We start from the raw sequence: 11,415 nt of genomic DNA, 5'->3' as shown, positions 1-11,415 counted from the left end.
AGATTTCAAACAGATAAATAGATAAATAAATACTGGTTATTTTCTCTTGGTTCTGTCCCGTTTTAATCAGCAAAGTTGCTGCCGTGTTAAAAGACACTGTTAGGAAAGGATCTATTTAGGTACAAACATGTACATCATTTACAGTTCAAAATCCTTCTGTACGTGTAGTAAATATCTAATCTAACAACATAAATATCTGCGGCTTGCATATCTTTTTTTTTTTTTAAATAGAGCGGATGCAGCTTATATACAGGTGCGGCTTATAGTCCAGAAAATACGGTAGTTTCATGAATTTTAAAAGGGGGATACACCAACATTTTGAGAATTTACTCAATTGCCGTAAATTCTAGAGTTTGATAAAGCCGGGCATACACTGTGCGATTATCGGCTCGTTTTGAGCCGATTTTCCAATTTGCCACTTTTTTTGATCGGGCCCGGTTTCGACCCAATCATTGCTCGTGCCTCGTGCAGTAAACGTGGGGTAACGATGAGAGATTAACACCTCACGATGAGCTTCCGATCACAAATCGTGAGGTCGCAAGAAAATCAAGCGTGTTTGAAATCCTGGTCGCTCCTCGTGAAGGTGTTAGGTTCCTAAATCAACATACATAAATTAATAACTTAGGAAAGACACAGAGACTGGTAGAAATGATTTTTCAGGCCTTCTGCGCAGAAGGGAAGCAAAGTCGGAGCTTGCGGAGCAACATGGCCCTCTCGTACGCTTTCGAAAAATGCTTGCTGGGTCCTTCTTGCAAGAAGTATTTATTTGAGAAACCGACAGGCGTCGGCTATGTTAAGACAACCAATGGTAGACAGTGGATGGACAATGGGAGGCAACAAACAGATAAACAGGACATTTCAGTTAAATAACAACTAATCTATGTTCTGCAGAGCAAACAGACATCCTTTCTGTTGAGGGTGTTCCAAAAGATTTGTCCAACTGAAATGAGACAGTTGTGGACCAGCCCAAACCCCTAAGCAGTTTAGGGAGTGGCTGTTGTAACTGGTAACAGGTGATAAGCAATTGTCTAAAACACAGTCAGCTCTCCAAACAGACTTGATTGTGATTGTTTCATAATGACAACTTAATTTAAAAGAGTTGATTAACCTCACAAAGGAATCGCACAGTTGAAGCAGCTGCGACCTGATTGGCCTCATCCTTTCACAGAGAGCATGCGCTGTCCCGTTTTAATCAGCAAAGTTGCTGCCGTGTTAAAAGACACTGTTAGGAAAGGATCTATTTAGGTACAAACATGTACATCATTTACAGTTCAAAATCCTTCTTAAACTTAAACTTTATTTATTTATATAGCACCAACTCATGCAGTGTAAGTGCAACTCATGGTGCTTTACATACAGAGATAAAATAACAATCAAAAGTACAGTTTAAAACATCCCATACGACCCCACCCCCCACGCATACACACACCCTCACTCACACTCATACACATGTGCATACACTCACACGCCCACACACACACACACACACACACACAATAAGTGGACTGGTGACATGGCTTAGCACTAACGATCCAGGTGAGGAAAACACTACCTATGGGTGGCCGTCCACACCGAGAGGCTCCACCAGCCACGACCACAAGGAGCATCGCCACAGAGACCCCCCCAACCCGGACAGACCAGGACAGACCCCACACAGAAGGTGGAGTCCCCCCCCCAGCTACCCAGGCCTGAGGGACCCCCATGACGACACCCCCATGGGCGGAGCAGGCACACCTCCCAGTGTGGACGACCCCCCTGAGGAAACACTGGAGCTAAAAACTAAAAGATTAAGAGAAAGTAAAAAATGCCTAAAAAGTGTAAAATTTTAGAAAAATCTATACAAAACTTAAGATGAATAATAAATAACATAAAATACAAAGTCACTCAAATGGATTAAAGGTCAGATAAAAGCCAAGCTAAAAAGGTGTGTCTTGAGCCTCCTTTTAAAAGTATCAACGTTCTCTGCGGTCCTGAGGTTCTCTGGCAGGCTGTTCCATAAATAAGGGCCATAATGGCTGAATGCAGCCTCACCGTGGGTTTTGGTCGTGGTTCGGGGAATGGTTAAGAGGCCGGTGCCAGAGGACCTCAGGGTCCGTGAGGGTTGATACAGTAAAAGCAGATCAGATAAATAAGATGGCCCAAGACCGTTAAGACATTTAAAAACCAGTAAAAGAACCTTAAAATCAATCTGTTCTGTACATGTAGTAAATATCTAATCTAACAACAGAAATATCTGCGGCTTGCATATCTTTTTTTTAAATAGAGCGGATGCGACTTATATGCAGGTGCGGCTTGTATATCTTTTTTTATTCATTTTTTTTAAAATAGAGCGGATGCAGCTTATATACAGGTGCGGCTTATAGTCCAGAAAATACGGTATATAAAAAAATAAAAATCCCCATAACCTTTGATCGGGTGGGCAGGACGCACGTTTGGGTGGACACAGAACACCCCTGCCCCAAAACTGACCTCGACTTCCAGTACTCATAGGTCCGACGTGAGGATTATGATCGTATAGTGTGAGCAGACGGGTCGTACAGTGTGAGACCATAAATCGTGGGCTGTGAACTTTTGAACTCCGCGATCTAGTCGTGCAGTTTGAGATGGGGCAGTCTCACACGATTTAAAATATCCCACAGTGTATGCCCAGCTTAAGAGAGTACATACTTTTCTCCTATCTTTGCACACAATAACCCCGTCTGACAAGACCTTAACTAGCCTAGTTTAGGGTAGTCGCTGGAAGTGGACCGATACAACTACCTTAAGTGACTAAATAAAGTAACTCCAAAAGGTTCTCATTTACATCTTGTGATTAGTACATTTAACCTTTACAAAAACAGTTGTATACATATGTATACATATTTTTTATACATATATTTTGTACACAACTGTATACAACGTCTCACACTGCTCAGGTAGTGTGTGCTGCATTGCCAGAACTGCTCATAAGATCATTGACTGTCATTTTACACACATTATTCCCTACATAACATTAATGCACAAGTCACAAAAAGTAAATAAGAACATTTCAAAGTTTATTTTCTCACTTAGGTTAGGTGCATTACTCCACTTCCGACCGCGGATCAAAGCAAGAGGGGGTTAAAACATTTTCCATTGTCAAAGTTAAAATTTGTCAGAGTAGTGTGAAATCCAGACTGAAACAAAGCCTTAATATTTTTTGATACAAATTCAGGTCTGCAGGTCTAGAATCAACTAAATCCCCAAATAATAGGTGCACGTCTTTTCAAGAAAGTCTCAGATGCAAACATCTAACTTGCTTAGAAGAATGCTTTATTGACCTTCAGTGTGTGGATCTCAAGTGCCATTTTTCTTTCTCCAGTGCCTTCCCTTTGGCATAGCTTCGGATTGTCTTCATTGAAAGTTGTGTTCATTATCAATACACACGGATCAGCCACAACATTAAACATTAGACAACAATTGGCGTTATTACTGAGATTGGTAACACACCATTTAAGGAAAATAGTTTTTATGTTGTGGACGATCCGTGTATAATGATTAGCTATAAATACATCACTCGCATAGTCATAGTCCATCCTGTTTTTAATAAATAATAACATGAACATTATGTACAAACTAAAGTAAAAACTGGAAAACTGTATAATTTTGTATTGAACTTTTAATAAAGTTTCAAAAAAATGTTTTTTTGTGGCAACTTATTCAAAGTTTTGATGGTTATATTTGACTTTCAGCACTCAGGGGTTTTAGTTAAACGAAGATTCTCTTCTGGTCTTATGCACAAAAGGCTACAGTAATCTATGGTAGCTCAAAAATATAGAGCTTGATTTGCTCAAGAAAATGGTGTGCGGTACTGAGACAGGATTTCCCAGAGGTCTTGATGAATAAAATGCCCGGGACATGCTTTGTATTAAAAGCAACAGTGATAAAGTACCTGAGCAGCGCTCTCATGTTCTGTCACCTCTCTTCAAATGAACGGGTTGAAGTGGAAGCAGCGAGCCACTTCACCGACTCCTCCCTCCCCTTCTGCAGAGTGGGCCACTAAAAACTATATTTGAACACAAATGAAACTGAAGACATTTTTTAATGGCTGTTGTATGGAGCCAAATCAAGGCCAAAAGTTTTGCTAATTTGAAAATAAAATTTGAACCTGAAAATTCTTTTTTACAGTTTCAATTATTTTTTTTCAGTATCAGATCTTTTTTTTCAGTTTCAGAACTTTTTATTTCAGTTTCAAATCTTTTTTTCGGTTTCAGATCTTTTTTTTTCAGTTTCACTTCTTTTTTTTCAGTTTCAAATTTTTTTTTCAGTTTCAGACTTTTGGCCCCGATCTGGCGTGGGGGGCGTGGCATCAACTGAGAGGGGCGTGGCATCAACTGAGAGGGGCGTGGCATCAACTGAGAGGGGCGTGGCATCATGAGTGACAGCATAACAGAGAAGGCGGGGGACGTTCCTCAGTCATGTTGCCTTCAGGAAACGTAGGTTGCAGAAGTTATCAGTAGAAGTATGATTCAACACTGTATATACACCATATTCACGTGATTGGCAGTGGAAAAAACTGATATTAGTGACACATTTCTGTTTAAAAAGCTGTTTTAGACCATACTTGGCACCAATCGCAGTATAAAAGCAATAAACTATGCCAGACTGTACAGTTCAACAGCCACACTTTAAAGTTTGACATTTCCCACTTCCACATACTACCAAGTACGGTCTAAAACAGCTTTTTAAACAGAAATGTGTCACTAGTATCAGTTTTTTCCACTGCCAATCACGTGAATATGCTGAGAGTAAATGGGCAGCTCTCTGACTTATCTGTAACATCTACTGGCTCACCTCAAGGATGCCTCCTTTCCTCTCTGTTGTACATACTGTATACAAATGACTGCACTTTTGAAAATTGTCATATACTGAAGTTTGCGGATGACACTGTTCTAGTGAGCCTGCTGAATAGTACTGAGACTTCACATGGTCCTGTGTTTGAATACTTTTTGAAATGGTGTGAGTAATCTTTTTTTTATCTTTGAATGTCTCAAAGACAAAGGATATGTGTATTGATTTCAGACGCGAGCAGCCCTCTCCTGTAAGTAAAGTGATTGAGGGTCAAGAAGTTGAAATTGTTGAGTCTTATAAATATTTAGGCACTATTATTGACAACAAACTGTCATTGGGAAAAAATTCAGACTCACTATATAAGAAAAACCAGCAGCGCCTTTTTTGTCTTCGAAAACTCTCTAAATTCCAGGTGGATTCTTCCCTGATGACTATGTTTTATCGTTCTTTTATCGAATCTGTTATCACTTTTTCTTTCATTTGTTGGTTTCAATCTTTGAAAGTCAAAGACAGAAATTTGCTCAACAAGGTTGTCAGTCTAAAATCATCGGGTCGGCTCAACAAACTTTACAAGAACTTTATAACAAACAGCTGATCAAGAACTCCATGTTGTCTGATTCTCACATCCCTTACATAAACAGTTTCAGTTTCTACCATCAGTTACTGCTTAGACTCCCTTTAGCAAAAACAAACATACAAACACTCCTTTGTTCCTCCGCTATTGTTCTTTTAAATGCCGGAAGGAAAAGGTAGTGGGTGAAAAAGCCTCTTAACTATAGCTTAGGTCTGTACTCTGATGTGTAACTTATTGTAATTTATTATGTATATTTTATGTATATTTACCATTGTGTGCTTCTCCTGTCGCGAAACTAATCGCCCCCTTGGGGACAAATAAAGTAATTGATTGATTGATTGATTGATGCTGGATCGTTCCAGATGGGTGAAATTAGTGGTGTAAATCAAGACAGCGAAACAACTTACATAAAAATCGTTATTAGTTGTGATCAGAGTGTTAAATAATGTCACATTTTCACCTTGAGGTTTCTCTAATGATTTATGTGAGAACAGAATCTGTCCTGCGCCTCAGTGGACAGCTCAACCACCTGGCAACTTTTTTTGAAAAGAATCAATTGAGTATGAAGGAGCTCATTTTATTATTAAACATGTGATGAATATGTGATGAATATTTAATGACATCCTCTCTCAAGTTCCACTTCAGTCCCTTTTTAGTCTAAATCTCACCACGTTCTCACCTTACAGTACTTACAATCCATGCCTTTATGAGCGATGCCAGTTTACGACCTCAGGATAAACATGGCAGAACTAAATAATCATAAGGTAGCTACAATTGTTGAGCTTTTTTTTCTTCACTATTAATAGTTTAATTCTTGAATTAAACATTATGAATATATGTACAATTAGTACTTACCCTACCTCTTAATATGGTATGGTAAAAAAAAATGTTTTTGAAAATAATTACAGTTTTTCACAATTGTTTAAACACATTTCCTGATATACTACCTCACTTTCTCAAAACTCTAAACAAAAATTGCAAAACTCACACACAAAATGCAAAATCCTACCCTTCTCTTGCAAAAGCACACTCTACCTTCAAAACAGTGTTAACTCTTCACTAAATGGTATTTCCTTCTCAAATGCCAAACACATACATCATTTGAGTAGACATTGCTAAGCACCCACTGAACACTGATGTGCAGAATGGAAGACACTATAGTATGAATGGAAAACACTAGATCAATGCCTCAGTGTTACACCTTCAGCTGTTGGATGTAATGTATCACCATATAGTATTCTTATGTATAGGCTACTCAAATAGAAAACAACACACAATTCTGTACTGTAACAACAAATAATATTTTACAGTATTTGGACTCAAAATGTGCAGTCCACTGGACATGACAGCAAGCTGTGGATGAAAACTTGACAGAAAATAGAAACAGAACAAGTATTAGGCTGCATCCTGCCTTTCATCCCTGGCTGGCCACAGGACCTCATCCACATCGCAGGCGATGTTCTCCCTGGGCGAGCAGCGGGGGAAGAATCTCCTACACCTTGACAGGCCTCAGCAGTGACATCGCCACATGCGTCCTCCATGGCCTGCAGCAGTGGGATCCGTGTCTGAGGGTTTCTCTCGTATACCTTCCATCTCCAGGCAGAGAAAAACCCCTCAATTGGGTTGAGGAAGGGAGAGTATGGAGGGAGATATAGGACATCAACTTCTGGATGGACCCTGAACCACTCACGGACCAGAGCAGCCCGGTGGAAACTGACATTGTCCCAGATAACAACGAACCTGAACACCTCTGTGTCCTCCATCTGGTCTGGCTGGACAATGATATTGTAGAGCTGGTCCAGGAATGCTAGAAGAAGTTTAGTGTTGTAGGGGCCAAGGGTGGCTTGGTGATGGAGGACGCCGTGGTGATTGATGGCAGCACACATTGTTATGTTCCCTCCACGCTGGCCAGGGACCTCTGTGATGGCACGCTGGCCGATGATATTCCTCCCTCGGCGCCTTCTTGTTACAAGGTTGAACCCCGCTTCATCAATGAATATGAATTCAATGGCAAATTGCTGATTGCATATTGCACAACAGCCTTTGGAGTTTAGAAATGTGATTGACTGTGTGTTCTGTGTGAACAGCAAGAGAGGGAATTCAGGAAGAGTGTGTAGGATATTGGGAATTGTGTGTAGTGTTGTGAGAAATGTGTGGTATGGAATGGGAATTTGAATCTAAAGCAGTAAATGTGCTTGGAGTTCAGCAGGATTGGTTCAGCCACCTGAAACATGAGTTTCAGGTTGTGAACATTGTGTCTGATGTTCCAATAAATGTGTTTAAACAATTGTGAAAAACTGTAAATAAATACAAAGTGTTAGCTCTCAAAAGACATCAAACTCCATTTAGATGTTTAATACTCTAATGTAATCCATGTAAAGTGACCGAACTGAAACACAAATCTTTTTGTTATTACTGATACTTTACCAAAATAAAGTTAGGTCTGTTTCTGAACCATTTTGAATACAGTCGGGGCTCACAATTCTAAATGCACAAATATGGGAAAAGCTATTTCCGCACTTTAAAAGAAAAAGAAAAAAAGTTAGGATTTGCATACCCATTATAAACAAATGGGATATAACTTATTTTTGCACATATAGTGAACGTTTACACATTTAAAAAATGTATTACAATTTGACAATTTACAGGCTAGACTGAGAAGCTGCAGACACTCGAAGAAACATATCCGCCTATTTGAACCCTATAATCCCCAATGTAACATATTTGATATACGAATTTCGGAGACCTTTGTAGCGTCCTCTTAATCAAAACAGGGGAAAAAAAGTTTCATAGAAGCCAAAGAATTATTTAAAAAAAACTAAATTAAATATAGCCTACGTAAATTTACCTAATGTATTCATAATGAGGAAAATAATTCTAAAATTGTTTGATACAAAAGTTTTAACACTTTTTTAACACTTCAAATAAAAAAAAACATTTGGGATTTTTATGTGTTATTTTATATGCCAGGCTTTAAAGGATTAATTTCTTAAAAAGGATCTATTGTGTCCCTATCTACCTCAATATTCTTCCTTGATTCCTTCTGAATAACTACAGATTATTCACAACAAAATGAATTGGTCAGTTTTTTATTTCATGACCTATTATTTATCTATACTGCTTGATCCCTCCGGTTACTCCGGTTTCCTCCCACAGTCCAAAAACATGCATACTAGGTTAATTGATGATTCTAAATGCCCGTAGGTGTGTGTGTGAGTATGTCTGGTTGTGTGTTTATATGTGGCCCCTGCGATGGACTGGTGACCTGTATAATGACATATATATATATTCAGGCAGGCAATCTCTGCAGTGCGTGCGCTGCTTATTCACCCCTCTTAATGGTTCATTCCAATTACTCAATTTGTTCTGTGACCTATTTAAGGAGCAAGAAGTATGTATTCTTAGATGCCTTCGCATGTCTCACCTGCCAAGTTCACTGTCAATCCCACCTCCACCCAGCTTCCACCTGTGGGCTCAGATTCAAAGAGGGAGTTAGTCTTACACCCCTGTATTTATGTGGAAGCCTGATAAACTATGCTTGAATGAAGCCTAAATGCCAAAGCCAAATATGGTTTAATTGTAACCATATTCCATGTTACTGCATGAGTTGTCTGACTGTCTGACTATATATATATATACATATATAGGTCATTTAGTAAATATATCTTAAACTAAATGACCTATATATATATATATAAATATATATATAAATATATATATTGGTCCGATGGTAAATGATCTTATGGCTCTTGACCAAGTTTGCTGCCTCGTGTGTTGTTTAGGATCACTGAGGTAAACAGATAAAAGCCCCAAACAGTGATTAGATTTCCTTAGGAATGTGTAATTGGATTGCTAAGATTTGTACTTTAAGCTTCTTCTTAACCCTCCAGTACCTTCACTGCCGGTCGGGTTCTTGTTATCCTCCACGCAGCACATTGCTTCCACCGTGCTGACCTCCTTCCACACTCACGTCTCTCAAAACCATCTCCCACTCTGTTTGGCTGCAACCGCGCGGCTAACTATAGACCGTGACCAATGGGACTGACATAACTGGAGAAACACAAACCTGGATACAAGCTACGCATACGAACACACTCCAAGTCTGTTTTACCGAAGCACAGGCGTGCACATGCTTTTCTTCACAAAGCACTTCCCTGCCCTGTTGGCAAAGGAATTGATACGTACGATGACGCACACCAACCTCACAGTGTAATAACAGCGAGAAGCTGCTGTATACTGGACCCTTGATGTCATACATTTCCAGTGTCACCTAACCTACTTTACTGCACCCCACAGTGTCAAATTATCATCATTAACTAAATGATGGAGCGCACAGGCTTTTAAAGGTATGACTTTTCTCTTTGAGTCAGCAGTTTGCCACAGGTTTGGCTCTTTTCTCCTCTGACACATGTACTGGCTCAGTTTTGACACTCACACCTGTTTAGGAAGATGAGGCAGAGCTAGCTTGCTGAGTTAGCTAATACTCTAAAACTGCAGGTTTCTGTTGATAATCAACCCATTATTTTGGCCACACATCAGTCACTTTGAGACACAATAGACTTTAAGTCATTTAGCAGGTTTATCAATTTTGGACCAGCTGCTATGATGGGGTTTGCAAAGCATATTGATTTTAAACACATTTTCACTATTTTTAGATAAGATCTTTATTGTCATTATCACTTTCACAAGGTACAATGAAATTGAAAGGCGCTGTCGATAGGGTTGCCACCTTTCAGAAATAGAAATAAGGGACGCCCTGATTTCAGCCCCAAAACTTCTAGACTGAATAGAAATGTGTTTATTTTATATGAAAAAACGAAATGCTTTGATTTAAAGTTTAAAGTGCTTTAATAGCATTGATCTTGCATGACTGTACAGACAGACAACCATACTAGCAACTGAAATATCCTCCTATGCTACGTATGTCCACATCAGCCCAGATGTATAATATAGCCTACAGGTGAAGAATATGGTGTAAAAGTTAATTTATTTCAATAATTCAACTAGAATATTGTGTAAAAGTTAATTTATTTCAATAGTTCAACTAGAATATGGTGTAAAAGTTAATTTATTTCAATAATTCAACTAGAATATGGTGTAAAAGTTAACTTATTTCAATAATTCAACTAGAATATGGTGTAAAAGTTAATTTATTTCAATAATTCAACTAGAATATGGTGTAAAAGTTAATTTGTTTCCATAATTCAACTAGAATATGGTGTAAAGGTTCATTTATTTCAATAATTCAACTAGAATATGGTGTAAAGGTTAATTTATTTCAATAATTCAACTAGAATATGGTGTAACGGTTCATTTATTTCAATAATTCAACTAGAATATGGTGTAAAAGTTAATGAAAATACGTTACAAATCGTGTCCCGTATTAGTTCAATACGGGACGCAAAATTTTTTTCTCAAATAAAGGACAATTCCGTATTTTACGGGACGGGTGGCAACCCTAGCTATGATGGGGTTTGCAAAGCATATTGATTTTAAACACACTTTCACTATTTTTAGATAAGATAAGATAAATCTTTATTGTCATTATCACTTTCACAAGGTACAATGGAATTGAAAGGTGCTGTCGACTCAGTATTAGACAGTATATACAAATATTGCGCTTGTTATATTAACATATTGGACTTGTTGACATGAGTATCTGGAGTTCACCAGATGATAGTTATGCAGTCTTGCTTTGAGTTTAAGGCCATTGCAGCTTTTGGATAACAGCTCAGGCAGCTTGTCCTGGGTGTCATTGCTCAGTATCTCCTACCAGATGGCAGGAGTTGGAAGAGGCAATGAGCTGCATGTGATGAGTCTTGGGAAATAGGCATGGCTTTTTTTCAGCATGTCAGGTAATCCTCCAGTTCCATGCACAGAAACCTGAGCACCAGTACCCTCTCTACACAGGCACCACCAATGATGAGGGGATTCTCTGAAGCTGAAAAACAGGTGTTGAGGAGCAGGTTTTTAACTCTGCACCATTCTGCACCATTCTGACCGCTATTCCACCTCAAGCCAGCTCACCCTCC

Source organism: Cololabis saira, chromosome 15 (genome assembly GCF_033807715.1).
Source record: "Cololabis saira isolate AMF1-May2022 chromosome 15, fColSai1.1, whole genome shotgun sequence".
Classification (NCBI taxonomy): Eukaryota; Metazoa; Chordata; class Actinopteri; order Beloniformes; family Belonidae; genus Cololabis; species Cololabis saira.
Note: the sequence above shows the minus strand (reverse complement) of the source record.